Raw genomic sequence first — 16,489 nt, forward strand, 5'->3', positions numbered from 1 at the left:
ATTTTATACAACGTACAGAATTACCTAACGAACCTTGCGTGTAGCAAAGTCATACAGTATATCGTAATAATTCTGTTTAATTCTGTTTAATTTAATTCTGAGTAAATCCCGCAAACCTCATGCAACGCTCTGTCACAACCTTACTAAGGGGTTGACTCCCAGTTCAGCATAGGATTTCCTTAATTTAGACCCGATCTCTATAAATAACTGACTCCTAAAACCGTCTTCGCCATCTTTGTTAAGCCACATTAAGACTTTTTCAATTTCAATTGGATCTAGATATCTAGGTCAAATAGTTTTTTAACACCATTCTTACTATTTTTATATTCTTGAATTCATGTATTCACTTTTCTTAAAACATTAGAAATTTTCTAGAATTTTTAATGCACTATATCAGTAACTATTTCAGTTATATGCAAATTAAGACGAGAGATAGAGAGAGAGAAAATATATTTATAGGCCTTATACTGCTTGTTGATATTTTTTATATGTGTTATAACGTTCCATCATCATTCTAGCGCAGGGGTTACCAACCTTTTGCTTTCATGCACCAACTTTGTTCACTTCTGATTCTGATGCGCCACTTTTAACAAGTTTTAGCTCTTTAAAGTATGATATGTTGTGCATATTTGGTTTGTTATACACATTTGTGTACATAGTAGAAGAAAAGATTCAGAGAAAAAAATAACTTTATTTATTAAGTCTTTCTTTGTAAGCATTCTTAGTTTATGTTTATAATTTTAATTTATTATTTATGAATGACCTATAGACTAATTATAATTTATGAACATTTTTTGAACAATTCATATACAGGACAAAGGGGCTTTTTTTTTGTGACGGTACGCATACCAGCACCTTTTTGAATGTGAAGAAAATTTTTTTTGAACGATTATATATATCTAGATTTACTAGATCTATATTAAAACTACAAATCAAATCAGTGACTATGGACAGAGCATCAGCATGTATGATTCCTGTAATCTTGTTTGACTTTTAACATAAGAACCACTTCTGGTCAACAGTTGACTGGGAATAGGGTTTTGACCTTATTTGACCTGAACACAGATGACTGGGAATAGGTCTAAAGCCTATTCTCAACTGGTTGGGAATAGGCACTTCGAATAAGTAATTTAAAAGTGTAAAAAATAACGAGATTTGAAAATCAGCTTCAATGGCCAAAGTGGAAGTGACGTAGCATAATGGACTAAAAAAATGTAAATAAAAATAGACATGGCTGGATATCTTATTGATAGCGATTCAGATGCTACAAATATCTAGATCTAGCTGTCAAAACATTTTAAATGATATTTATGATAAGATGGACCAAAATGAGCCTGATGAAGACAACTTCCGATAAAAACTCACATTTTCAAAATATATTACATAGAATAATTTGTCTTAGAATAGAGCAGACTCTCAGCAGACTATTTTAATAAATATAATTATACTAATAGTTGCTTACATCTATTGAACACCTTCAAAACTAGGTACTTCTTGAACACCCAACGATATTATTATAAAATCTTACTTATTTTGAAGATTACAGCAAAAATACTACATTGGTACTGCCCATGCACCATTTTCGTTTTCTTTCTTCAAGTGTTTGGTTGATTTTCTAACAATAGCAAGGTTCAAATTCAAAACAAAGTTTATAGGTATGTAAACTTACATTTTTTGACCTTTTGGGAAGAAGGAGCTTATGTTAGGCTTAGTGCTATTTTTAATGTTGAATACTGTTTATCAAGATGAAATTCGATTATTAGGCTTCTAGATAGATGGGGACACATGTGTGCTCTATTAAAAATGGCGTCTATTGACGCCATGAATATCAATTAGAGGGTTTTTAGGGGGTGTATGATTCTAATAGGTATTTTGATGTTTAATGGACATTTTATTGTAACTGGAGTTCTCGAACATACTATTTTTTTAAAAAAAATCCCAACTTATTAAAAAATAAAATGAATCTTTAATTTAAAAGATACAGATTACATTGTGAATTAAAACTTAACTTATTCTTTTTTAGACTCATCACTACTACTCACGTAGGCCTATATTTTGGATTCTGCATGATCATCCATCCATCCCAGTGGCGCTACAGCTCATGGAGGGCTCTGGCCTGCTTTAACACATCCTTCCATTCAGATCTCTCCTGGGCCTTTCGTCTCCACGCCCTAGCCCCAAGCTGCTTCAGATCTGCTTCCACGTCATCTATCCATCGCATTCAGGGTCTGCCTTTGAGTCGCCTGCCTTTTGGTTTTTGTCTGTATACGATTTTCGCCCCTCTGTTGTCTGACATTCTTTCAAGGTGACCTGCCCAACGTAGTCTGTTCTTTTTTATTTCGTTCACTATTGGTGGGTCTTCATATAATTGATATAACTCATGGTTAGTGCGTGTCCTCCACCCTGTTTCATCCTGTATGGCACGATAGATTTTCCTAAGGATTTTTCTTTCCCAAGTGTTAAGTAAATTTTCAGATGTCTTTGTCAGTGTCCAGGTCTCACTTCCATACATTGCTGCTGGTCTTATTATAGTTTTGTATATTATTTTCTTGGTTTTACTTGAAATCATTTTGCTCTTAAGTAGATGGTGGGTGCTATAAAATGCCCTGTTGCCTGCTGCTATTCTTTCCTTTATTTCTGTTAGTAGGTCATTTTTGAAATTAATAGTACTTCCTAGATATTTGAAAGTTTGGACGTTTTCAAATTCGTGGTCTTTGATTTTGATATTTTGTCCCTCTGTTTGATTGTCTCTTGTCATTGTGATGTACTTGGTTTTACTGTCATTGACCTCAAGTCCTGCTGGTCGAGATGCTTCTTCTAGTTGTATGAAGGCTCTAGCGATGTCAGAGGTTTCTTTACCCAATAAGGCAATGTCATCGGCATAAGCAAGGTATTCTGCATGATATTGAAGTATTAAATGCTGCCATTGCAGATATTAAATTAATTAACATTTCACTGAGAAAAGCAACATACAGGCACATCATCACAGTATGAAAACATTGTTACTATAGTGAGAACAATATTGCGGGGAAAGGGGAAGGAGCCAATTATTAATTGACAGGTTCCATCGGTCAAGGTGCCAATAAGGTCACCAACACTATAGTGAGAACAATATTGCGGGGAAAGGGGAAGGAGCAAATTATTAATTGACAGGTTCCATCGGTCAAGGTGCCAATTAGGTCACCAACACCAAGCGTATTTAACACGTAGTCATAAAACATAATTTACAAGCTCATACAGCTTATAGATTAGGCCACAAGAAATATATAATATAGCACTGACAAAGGGTCCCATATTTACCATATTATTCCATATATCTACCATAGGGTCTTAGTCTTAGACAAAACTTAGGCTAACAGTTTTTTCCTAGGTCTAATTTTTATGGAGATACACAAATTCAAACATAAAAAATGTTGGCAACTTAGCTTTTACTTGTTTAATAGATGTCAGTTTACTCTATATATAGACAGATTTTAAAATAGATATTACTGTCTAGTATTAATAATTAGTATTAATTATATTTATTAGATCTAGATACTATACTATGATACCCCAGAGTTTTGAGACTTCCACTTTATTCTTTAATTTTTAGCCTGAAAGCTAATTAATGTGATTGTGACACCTTTGACACCTGGCCAGTAATGGAAAAACACTCAGAAACTGATAAAAGATGTAGAAAGATCTAGTCTAGGACTCTAGGCTCTATATAGTTAAATATATTGTCATATTGTAAAAGTAAAAAAAAAAAAAAAAGTGTGTATACTACTGAGTACTCTATTATTATATTAGATCTATATTCAATATTAGACAATAATATTCATTTACAGTTTTCTCAGTTTAGTTTACGTCTAAGTGTAACTACAAACTAGCTATATTAGTATAATTCTAGATGATCATGACATTCATGATGATAGATCAGATCTAGAATCTAGACTCTCTGCTATCTCTAGTCACTCTAGTCTAGATTAAGATGGAATGTTCAATATAGAATAGAATCTAAATTCTAAATCTATGTTACTCAAGTTACTGTATTACACTTTACACTGTATATAATATTAATATATAAATTTATAGATAAATTATAGATCTATATAATATATAGATATAGTGATTAACTGATTATAGTCAATATATTGTCTAGTTTGTAGTAAAGTAAATCTATACTCCATGTCCATACTGTCTATAACTAGACTATAGATAGTACATACTGTAACATAGTAATCCATTCTATGACTATGACTGTGACGGTGATGGGTAGCAATGCGGATATTGCCTCAGTACTAATCTAGTCTATAAAATACATATCTAGACTAGATCTTGACTCTCTGGGTTTGTCTAGAGCTAGATACTATATAAAATACAGATCTAGACTAGATCTTGATTCTCTGGGTTTATCAGACACACTCAGATGATGAATCTAGCAACTTGACGGTTTTGACGTTCAAAATATTATTAGTCATAATTTTGTTAACAGCACTATAGGGATAGCCAGATTTAAAAAAAAACAAATTCTGATTTAGCCAGATTTTTATAAAAACATTCTGATTTTACCAACCTTAACAAGAGCATTTACATAAATAGTGTTTTATATTGTTTATTAATAAAATAAAGAAACTATATAATATATATAGCTATATATAGTAGTGTGTACGGCCGTCTTTAACGATAAAGTTTATAGCCATAGGTCACTACATGCATTTGTGTGAAAGTCTACATGTTTACGTGTACAATCACTTTGTATTGATTCTGGAATTTTATTAGGCGAAGAAATATTTGGAACAGTATCAGATCTTTTTATAGCTTTTAGTATTATATATTTTAGAAGAATGGATGTTATTTGGGATTCTAGTTAGTGAAAAAAACAACTAATAACTTGAAGGCAGAAATTTTTATTCAGATTTTTCAGTTAATCATAAATACATCATTGATTCTATTTTGTATGGTTGATTCCAATACTATAATTGCAGGCACAGAAACTTGGCTACATCCTGAAATTTATAATGCAGAAATTTTCAATAGTAATTATGAAATTTTTAGAAAAGATAGGGCTGATAATCATGGAGGAGTTCTTTTAGCAATAAAAAACACTCTTATAGCAGAAGAAATTACCTTACCTAACTCAAAAAATGTAGAATCAACATTTTGTAAAATTAATACCACCTCAACATCCCTAATAATAGGCAGCATTTACAGACCACCAAATTCTAGTTTAGAATACATGCAGGAACTATGTAATCAGATTACGACACTTAAAGAGACAAATAAAAATGCAGTTTTTTGGATTATGGGTGATTTCAACCTACCTGATATAAATTGGAAAACACTAACCATAGATAAACACCAAAACCTTAAGGACATAAATGAGCTTTTCATAGAAACTTTACACAACCTAAGTTTAGATCAAATCATTAAAAAGCCAACTAGATTAAACAACACATTAGATCTCTTCTTAACCAACAGACCTGGATTAGTAGTTGATTATGATATTATCCCTGGTCTATCAGACCATGAGATCATAAAAATACACAGTCAGATAAAAGCAGTAGCCAATACAAAACCCAAAAGAAAAATCTTACTCTGGAATAAATGTAACCTAACACAACTACACCAAGCTGCATTAAACTTTCAACAAACATTCTTATTAGAAAAAGACATTAACCAACCAGTCGATGACCTCTGGAATTTCATTAAAAACCATCTTAAAAGCATTATAGAAAATCAAATACCAACTAAATACACATCAAACAAAATAAATAAATGCTGGTTTAATAATAGACTAAAGAAGCTTTGTAAACAGAAGGAAAACCTATATAGAAAATTTAAAGAAACTAATGCAGAAAGAGTTTACAAAAAGTATATAAAAATTAAACACTTAACCTAAAAAGTAAGCAGACAGCTGCAGAGTGAATACATAAACAATGTAATATCTAAAGACAACAACAAAAACCTATGGTCATACATTAAGTCTAAGAAAATGGAAACAACAGGCGTAGCGCCATTAAAAGATGAACATAACATAATACATAATGATAATGAAACTAAAGCAAACATTCTAAACAAATACTTTGCATCAGCATTCTCAGCCCCAGGAGACAAAGACATATTACTGAATTTGAACCAAGTAGACAACATAGAAGATATAGTAGTACAAGAAAATGGAATTCAAAAACTATTAGCCAACACCAAACCAAATAAAGTTTCTGGACCTGATGGTATTCCAGCTAGATTACTCAAAGAATTAAGTAATGAGCTAGCCCCAGTGTTCAAAATACTCTTTCAGGCTTCACTTAACCAGGGCAGAGTACCAAAGGACTGGAAAGAAGCTAATGTCACCCCCCTATTTAAAAAAGGAGAAAAATCTGACCCAGGAAACTACAGACCAGTATCACTTACCAGCATCACATGTAAAATCCTAGAACACATAATATGTAGCAACATCATAAACCACTTAGACAAACATAATGTCCTCACACCATACCAACATGGCTTTAGGAAATATAGATCATGTGAAACACAACTAATAGGACTAATTGATGATTTTTCAAAAGGTTTAGATAATAGTGAACAAATAGATGCTATCTTACTAGATTTTTCTAAGGCTTTTGACAAAGTTCACCACCATAGTTTGCTTAAAAATTAAAATATTTCGGCATTAATGGTCCACTGCATCAGTGGATTAAAGACTTTCTGATAGGGAGAGAACAAACTGTAATAATAAATGGCTCTAAATCAACACAGATAACAGCAAAACTCAGGTGTACCTCAAGGAACAGTCTTGGGTCCACTACTATTTTTAATTTACATAAATGATTTACCAAATTGCATTACTTCAGGAACAAAAGTCAGATTATTTGCAGACGATTGCATAATATATAGAACAATAAAAACAACACAAGACACAGATATTTTACAAGGAGAATTAGATGAATTACAGAAATGGGAATCAAATTGGAGCATGTCTTTCCACCCAGAAAAATGTCAGTTGTTAAGAGTAACAAAAAAACTAAAACAAATTAATTCCACTTATCTTATTCATGGCAAACCAGTAACACAGACTAAAAACGCAAAATACCTAGGTGTTATAATAAATGAAAAACTGTCATGGAATCCACATATTGATGAAACTACAAAAAAATCAAACAAAGCATTAGGATTTATTAAAAGAAATTTCTATAAATCAAATAAGAACATAAAACTAAAATGTTATTTAACCTTGGTTAGGCCAATAATAGAATATGCATCCTCTGTTTGGGACCCCTCAACTCAAGAAAACATAAAAAACTAGAACAGACACAAAATAGAGCAGTGCGATTCATAACAAACGAATATTCATATTTGACTAGAATAACACCTTTAGTAAAATCACTAAATTTAGAAAGCCTTCAGGACAGAAGGCTCAAAAGTAAAGTAGCAATAATACATAAAACACTGAACCATAATCTTCAAATACAAAAACAAAATTTAATAAAATACTCTGAAAGACACAAAGATAAAGGCACATTCCTCGTCCCATATGCTAGGACAAATTTGTACAAATACTCCTTCTTCCCTAGTGCTATTAGAGCATGGAATGGGTTGCCTGAGCTAGCCAGGAAAACCAGTGACTTGGCAGAATTTAAGTCATTGGTTAATATGCATGACTAAATGCATGACGCGTAGGACGTAATCATCTTCTTTTTTGAAGTAACGTCTGTATTATATAAGATAAGATAAGATATAGATCTAAACAAAAGTTGGTAAAGAGTGTAGACTTATTGACTCACTATTGTAATCTTATTTAGACCAACTCACTCGCAGACTTAACTTATATCCCCCATTATAAACAAAGATAATAAATGACACTCTAAAAATGTATTGACTCTTTTAGTAAATCTCTTATTTAACTCACATTTAGAATATACATTGTAAAGGTATATAAGTTGGCGCCTAAGCATGGTCTTGAAAGAATTTCCATGGGTCATCTTTGTTACGTCGACCACCTTTTAGCTCACAAAAAATAAGACTTATTTTAGCATGTTCATTCACCATACGAGATGTGTGTCAAATGTGATTTAAAAAAAAAAATCCCAACTGGCATTACAATTCAATCAATGTCGTAAACAAGAAAATACACGAAATACAGGTTTGACTAATTAGTCTATATTGGCTAAGAAAATCAGTTATAAAGCTTTACAGCTATATAAGTCACAAATTGGTTTGTACACACTTAACTCTGTAACATCTTCTATGACAATTAAGTTTCCATTCATGATTTGCTGTAAAAGTGGCGGTAAAAATCTTCGGGAATGGTTACTTTATATAGTAAAAAAATCTACCGAAGTCAATTTGTCATGCAACCAAGGACGCCTCTGTGAACGGGACTTATGCTTAGTTACCTTAGTGTTGGCAGGTAGGGTTGATTAGTTGTTTCGTTTTTGTTTATTTAGTTGTTTTGGTTTAGTTGTTTCCGTAAAGTTTATTTTCGTATGCAATACTCGAACTTTGTCAAGCAGGGATGTCTAGCTTTGTCAATCAGTTCCAGTTACAGCTCTGTCTGGGCACCTGACACATTAGCCGTATATGAATTTTAGAAACGACTCTGAACACGATCATCATCACATCAACATCTGGCCACACAGATTTTATTGGTGAATGAAGCCACAGAGGCTCCATTCCATTTGTCTTACAATTTTCTAATAACTCTTGCTGTCAGCCAAACTTGTGGCATTATCAGTAGTCATTTCTACAAATTTGTCCCAAAGAAGAAAAAGAGCCTCTGTGTTGGTTGAAACTTTTAACATGACTTCGCCGGTGGTGTCACATGAATGCTCCTCATAGCTACTAACTTCTCTGATTTCAAAACTGCTGTTTGTACAGCGAATAAACACCAAGATTTTGAATGGTATCAGTTATGTCGGTAGACTCTTCAGCGGCAATAGAAAACATTTTGAGATCTGGTTTGTTTGTCAGTTTTGAATGGAGATATTTCCCCATATGTTTCACTCATAATTGTTATGAGAAAGGTTGACAGCTTCAACGACGTTCTTTTTTTCACACTTTTCTATGCATTCACCGTCGGAAAATGGCTTCTACTTAAAATGCGAAAACTCTGTAGCTTGCCTTACAGCCGACCACTTTTCTTGTCTCTTTTTGGTAAATTTTCTCCATTTAAAATGTTATCTAACAATCGCGTCTCAAATCAAAATGCCCCCTTATTTACTTATGTGTTTGGTTCCCTAAAGTTGTTGAATGTTATATTCTTTCAAAAGAGCCTTTCTTTCTATATAAAACAAATATGTTGGTTTATTATTGGTACCAATCCATTTACCCTAACTTAGGAAAATAATTTTTTGAATTATTTTTTTTTTGGGAGAAGGGATTTTCTACACTTAGTGCCAACGTTTCGGCGGGCCGGATAGAAACACGTCGCGGGCCGGATGTGGCCGTATTTTGGGCATCACTGCTATAGCCAACAGAACATATATCAGAAATATTTGCAATTAAAATAACAAAATTAATAACACATCTTATTTTATAAATATTGTAACAACTAAAAATAAAAATACATTTCAATTGAGAATGTGACACATATAGAATAAATATTTCAACATGTATATTAATATTGTCATAAAAATTCTGGTACATGAGAAACAACTTCAGACTGTGCTGCATGTTGAGAACAGTTATCCAAAAATTCTGGCCTTTCATTATCATCATCATCATCATCCAAAACATTCCCATCATATACATCAGTGTCTTTCAAAATAGTTTTCCTTGGCCTATTTTATTATTATTATTATAGCTTTTATATAGCGCTACTTTCATGCTTATAGCATGCTCAGAGCGCTTTTGGTCCAATCTCATTTGTGGACCGGTGGGGGGAGGGGGTATCTAGGAGTTAGTTTTCTGAGCCCCCTTCTAGGTAGCCAAGCCAAGTTCAAGCGCACTTAGCCTCTCGACCACGCTTCCCACCACGCCTAATATGAAATCTGTTGCGTATGTAGAATCCTCCATTATCTCCCTTGATCTTATAAGATCTTGGATATAGTTGTTCCGTGATTATTCCCGGATACCATCCTGTTTGACCTGGGTTTTGGTAATAAATAGTTTGCCCAAGATGGAGTTTTGGTAGATCCCGAGCTTGCTTATCATATTGTTTTTTTTACTTGTCGTTTGTAATTCTCTTTCTTCTCAGCTACGACATGTTCACTTAAACACTTTGAAGTGCTGGGAATCAATGTCCGAGGACTTCTTTCGAGGCACATTTCAGCTGGGTTAAATCCAGTACATGACGAGGTGTATTTCTGAGTTCCAGTAAAGCTTCATATGGATCATCACCATTACGTTTAGTTTTCAGTATTAAGTTCTTCATTATCTTTACAGCAGATTCAGCCTTCCCATTTGCTCTCGGATAACCAGGATCTGATCTGATGTGAGTGATGTTCCATCGCCTTGTGAATCTCAAAAATTCATTTGAAGTAAACTGTGGACCGCCATCTGTTACTAACATATTTTGGGACACCAAAACGAGCAAATTGTCCTTTCAATTTTCTAATCACATCTTGTGATGTTGTTTTTGACAGATAATCTTACTCAATAAAATTAGAGTAATAATTCAGTTATTAGATACTGTCTTCCATCCACTTCCATAAGGTCAGCTCCAACCTTTTCCCATGGAACTTTTCCTTCATCATGTTGTATAAGTGTTTTTCTCTGGTTCATAGGTTTTCTTTCGTGACAAACAGTGCATGTCTCTGCCATCTGCCTATTTCATCAGCCATGTCTGGCCAGAATATCGTCTGTTGGGCCCTCCTCATCATTTCGTCATATGCAATGTGTGCTGTGTGTAGGTTTTTCTTCATTTCTTGACGCATACTGAAAGGTATGACTACCCTTTCTCCTTTCAAGATTACTCCATTACTAAGTCTTAAAGTACTAGCAAAATCAAAATAAGGTTTTATCGTGTTGTCTAAATCTTGTTTTCTTTGAGGCCATCCATTCATAATTTGCTTTGATAATTTACTTAAAGTATCATCTAAGTCTGTTTCTTGTTTTATTCTTTCTAATAACGGATCCGGTATGTCCACAACTTGTGTCTGGCATATGTTAAAAACTTCATCTTGCTTCTCCTCTTGATTGCACAGTCGTGATATTGTGTCTGCAATGTGTAAACTGTTTCCTTCTACTCACTGAAATGAGAAATCATAACGATTGCTCCTTAACATCAAGTTTTGTAATCTTTTTGGAGGATAGTTTAGATGCTTCCTTAAGATGTTTGTAAGTGGCTTATGATCATTTACTATTATGACAAATCTTCCAAATGTATATTGATTAACTCTTTGTAACCCAAAAACTACGGTACGTAGTTCTTTTTCAACTTAAGCCCACCGTTTTTCAGTTGGCGTCAATGCTCTAGAGGCAAATTCTATTGGTTGTCCTTTTTTTAGTACAGCTCCAAGTCCATGTTGACTACTGTCCACTTGTATTTCCAGTTTCTTGTCAGGGTTATAGAATATAAGGACTGGAGTATTGGTAATCATTGTTTTTATCTTGTTGAATGCCCCATTTCACATACTTTTCTTGCTTCCTGGCTATTTTCTGGTTTCTTCATTTTCAGAATAGCTTTGATCTTCTTTATGTCAGGCTTTATGCCTTGCGCACTAATGCAGTGTCCCATGAAACTTTTCTGGTCTTGTTTCTCTACTGTTTTCATTTCATTTAATTTAATGCATTTCTCCTTGCATCTCTCTCTTAATCTCTTCAGTTTCTCAGAGTGATCTTTTTCTGCTTTTTCTTTGGACTGACCACATCCCACAATCACGATATCATCAGCCACATTAATGCATCCTTCTAATCCTAACAATGCTTCTGTTAACTTCTTCTGGAATATTTCTCCACTTACATTAGTCCAAAAGGGAGTCTTGACCATCTGTAGCGCCAATATGGTGTGATCATTGTTGTAAGGAGACTAGACTTTTCATCTAGCCGTACATGCCAGTAAGCCTCCTTCACGTCTAATTTGGAAAATGTTGGATAACTTCCATAAACGCTTTATCTACACGCCTAGGTTCCAATATATTTTTTTTCCATCTCCGTTTTTTTTTTATGATTTAGTGGTACGACGATGTCAATAATGGAAGCGTTATTTTTTCTTTTTTATAAATGAACAGCAGATTTGTCATTTAGTCGGTTAAAATAGACCTATCCCAGTATAGCATATGACTCGAGAACCTCTTGTAGTGAGTATTTATAATAACGAGGTGTATCCTTACCAATCAAATTATGTGTCAATTATTATGTTATTATGTTTGAAACGAACGAGTATTCATTCTCTGGCGCTGCCAGGGTCACGTTTCGTTAAAGAGAAACAAAATTCATTGTAGTCCCTTTATCTGTGTCCGCTGAGGAATTTTCTGAAGATCTGGCAGGTCTGCAGCAGTACCGCCCTATGACAGGCAACAAAAGTGTTCCTAGGAATGTTAAGGGCCTTAAATGTAATTATGATGGTCATTATCCCCACAGTTGATATTATTATTATTGTTATATAATTTAGTTTTCTAGAGTTAAAAACGTATTTAAGTTAGTTATTTGTCTTTAAAAGTTGTACAAAGAACCCGAAACACTTTAGTGTAACGTTAATGTAACGAATAGCTTACATTGCATCAAAATATTGCGCGGAATTTTGCACATCCTTAAGATCACTGCAGGTCTATCGTTTAGCATGTGGACATTACAATAGGACACAAGACTCTTCAAAATAAGCAGATACTCTCAGGTTCTAATTTGGAAATACTTTAATATTATTACAAATTACGTAAACATTTTCAACTTTCTTCATTTCGGCTTCCTCTTTTTGACCTCACATCCCTTCAAGATCTAAATTGGCACCATTTGTCATTCCCACCATGCTGCGCTACGACCGTAACAACAATATAAAGCATGCTATTAAAGACATTCGTCTGCGATTACAAAGATTAAGTTTAAGTGCAATGTTTTGCGTACATAGACTAAGTCTGTACCTGTTTCTATGCAAGAATTTTCTTAGGATCTATATACGTTTTGGTGGTGCTTTTAAAATGTAAGCATGTTTTAAATCGGAAAAACAATGTCCTATTTTAAAGTTTTTAATTTATTTTGGTTGAACAACTCTACAGTAAAAATTGATTGAATCAAAATAAATCAAGCGTACAACAGTTTTTTTTTTTTGTTTTTGTAAATTGGAATTTTTGCCTAAATATAATTAAACAATAGTTTTCTGACTCACTAGCCGTTGTTAGAGAAAGGAAATAAAATACTTAAAAACACTTGAAAATGCTAACTGCATGAAGATAAGTATGTGATTAGACGATGTTTGACCATGCATTAATGTCCTTTAAATTATATACTCTCTGGTATTACTAATAATGGAATGTTTTATTTTTCTCCAGTGTTGTAAGAATTTACATAGAAAGTTTTCCTGTATCTTGAACCGACTGCTGCGTAAAATAATAAATCCATAACTGTACACACTGAATAGTATTTATATAGGCCTTCTTGGTCTAATATACTCGAATACGTGAAGTAGTTTTGACTAGATGGCTATTATTATTTAAAACAATTAAAAAACCTATATACATATTGACTTTTATACTAATTTTATAACATTAATATTTAAGATTAAATGAAAATACAGGTTTCCCTGACTAGGGTACCACTATTCAGCACTCAGGTCTACTTATCATTCGCAAGAAAGATTATAAAAGCAAGTAAATGCTCTGGCAGCTGCATATCAAGTAGGTCCTAACAAGACGTCTTAGATATACCGTTGATAAATATGGGAAATCTCACCCTTATGGTGGTTAAGGAATTTACATACCTTGGATTAACTATTGCCAGAAACCTACATCTAGACACTGAGGTAAAAAAATAAGAATTCGAATAGCTTCAGCACCAATGACAAAACTCTAACTAGGTTTGGGAAAATATCAAACTGACAGCTAGAACCAAAATGATAGTGTACAACACCTGAATAGTGAGCACTCTTCTTTATGGTAGTGATTGTTTGTCAACACACATGCACGAAGAGCATAGTGGAAAAAGTTTTCACATGCACTGACAACAACGCATTATGTGTTGAAGAGATCGTGTCTCCAATTTGGAAGTTTTAAAATTGGCCTAAACAGAATCTATGCTCTTTTTACACAAAGAAGACAACTTTGGTTTGAACATATCACCCGCATGCTTGATAAAGTAATTCCCTAAGGACATTCTCTATATGCCAAGCTTGTGGATACAGTCAGACCAAGGACCAAGACTTATCTACAAACTACTAAGATGTCTATAAGCGAGATTTGAGGACTACAAGCATCAATGAAAATATGAGGGAGGAAATCGCACCATCGGACATCATAGAGGAGACCGTGCGTACTGGTAGTAACTTTGCCAAGAGAAAAAGGAATAAAGCGGATTTAGATAAAGAAAGATGAAAGATAAAGAAAATAAAAGCTTGTCTATTAGATATCTCTAAAACAGGTGCATTCACATGAAGGTACTGTGTCAAACAATGCTGCTTAATAAACAATAATTGGCTGAATATAAGAGAAAGAACCGCTTATTACTGCCATTTATCTCAAGATGGCAGGCTTTAACTCCTTTTCTTCTATGTAATACAAACTTAATTAACTACTACAAATTGTTTAATTGTTTTTTATTAATACCTGTGTTGTTATTACTATGAATAAGTATGCAAAAGTTCAAGGGGAATGAATTCATGCATACATCCACATCTCTCATTAGGTAGCAGTTAGTTCCGTTATTTCAATAGGATTAATTAATTAATTACAAATAATTAATAAAATATCCGGTAAATTCTTTTATTGATTCATGTTTTGTCAGGTAGGCTACTATGAATAATCGTACAAAATTTCGATTTTGATCCGATAGTGGGAAGCTGGAGAAAAGAAAGTATCACATTTTGACTAGATAGACAGACAGACAAGGTCAGTTTACAGATGCTTTGTAATAACAAAAAAATCTGCAAAAAATAAAAAAATAAATTAACCTACATATTTCATGAAAAACCTTTTTCTAAAACAAGTCAGTGCCTCTTTGCTCAAGTGTGTGAAAAGTGTGGGTTCCGGTTTCCAAAGAGTGTGACGTTCTCTTAAGAAATGAGATATTATCTTATACTAAATGCGATTCAGCCTCATTAACTGAGAAGGGGGGGGGGGAGAAGATTAAAATGAAACAAACCTACTTTATATACGGTATTGGTTATTTTCAAAAGGCGCAGCCAAACGTTTTAGAGTGTGGCGGCTTATTTTGTTCTTTTTCAATTTAATATTTAATATAAAATATAACATTGAACAAAATAAAATGTATCAATCTAAGCTAATCATCTCTTTCATCGTTGTTACTAAGGTCTTCCTCTGTACTACACTTCCTTTAACTTTAAGGCTTTGCTCTGTATTATGTGCCTACTCATGTTACTAGTGAGGCCAAAGTGACGCAATGGATTTCTGAAATTAGTGAAGTAAAAGTGCTTGGTTGTTGCGCTTGCAACATGACATTCTTGTTAACCGTATTTAAAAAAAAAAGACTTTTTGGTTTAGGTCTGCAAGAAGTACTTTAGTTTTTCTCTTTTAATTATTTCTATTTTTTGTTGTAAGCTTTGAAACCAAAATTGTGTATTTGTTCTATATTTCCTATGTTTTTCAGTTATTTTTCGATAACCAGATGAGGACAATATTAGCCACGCCACTGGCAAATGCGAAATAGAATACGTTTGTGTAGACTGAATTGGATATTATAAATAGCACCAATAAACAATACCATACATAGACAACGTTAATAGAACAACACACACACACACAAACAAACATTTGTATATATTGGTTATATTTCTTCTTAACTCTTCGGTATATTTCAATATATTTGTAAGTCTATAATAAACAATGTTATGAAAGTCTTTTTTTCATTTTAAAGTTTATAACTAATTAAAATGTAAATATGTCATGCACTGCTTTCTTGATCCAGAGTATTAGCTATATCATATATCTTACTGTTCTTGGTACAATGGGATTAACTTTATTAAACTAACAAAAAAAACTGAGATACAAAACTAGTAAGTTCTGCTCCATGCTATTTTCAACAATATATATCTATAAAGATAGTATTAGTCTACATGTTTGACATGATTAGTTTTTAAAAGCTATTAAAAATCTGATGTTATATTTTGTAACTTGCTTTGTTTAGGTGTCACGTGTGACAATTTCTGTTTTTAGTGTCTGATTTGTGACGATTTCAAATTTATAATATGTTGACAATATAATGATTTTTTACTGTGTTTATATTTAATGACACAAACAGAATAAAATTCAGTGAAGAAACTTCTTTACTTCTTTTTTCTTCTTTCTTTAATGAACTTCCTTTATAACGGTGCTCAGCAAAATAGTTCATCTCCTATATTCAGTGTTGATGGAAACAAACTTCTCACAGACAAGGAGAAAATACTTGTTTGCTGCCGATCAAG

General features: G+C 33.1%; 1 protein-coding gene across 4 annotated transcripts in view; it reads right to left on the bottom strand.

Moving 5' to 3' along the window:
- Positions 1-4,484, bottom strand: part of LOC106051086 (zinc finger protein 578-like) — a 28,459-nt gene extending 23,975 nt beyond the window's left edge. Inside the window, exons 1-2 of one of the 4 annotated variants that reach the window (XM_056038485.1) lie at positions 4,209-4,484; positions 2,043-2,895 (exon numbers count right to left, since the gene is read on the bottom strand). The gene's annotated coding sequence lies outside the window, so the exon portion shown is untranslated. Of the gene's footprint in view, positions 1-534; positions 682-2,042; positions 3,700-4,208 lie in introns of those variants that run through there. The other 3 variants (XM_056038486.1, XM_056038487.1, XM_056038488.1) reach the window with 3 other exon arrangements.
- Positions 4,485-16,489: the final 12,005 nt, after the last annotated feature.

The sequence above is a fragment of the Biomphalaria glabrata genome, chromosome 8 (assembly GCF_947242115.1).
Source record: "Biomphalaria glabrata chromosome 8, xgBioGlab47.1, whole genome shotgun sequence".
Lineage (NCBI taxonomy): Eukaryota > Metazoa > Mollusca > Gastropoda > Planorbidae > Biomphalaria > Biomphalaria glabrata.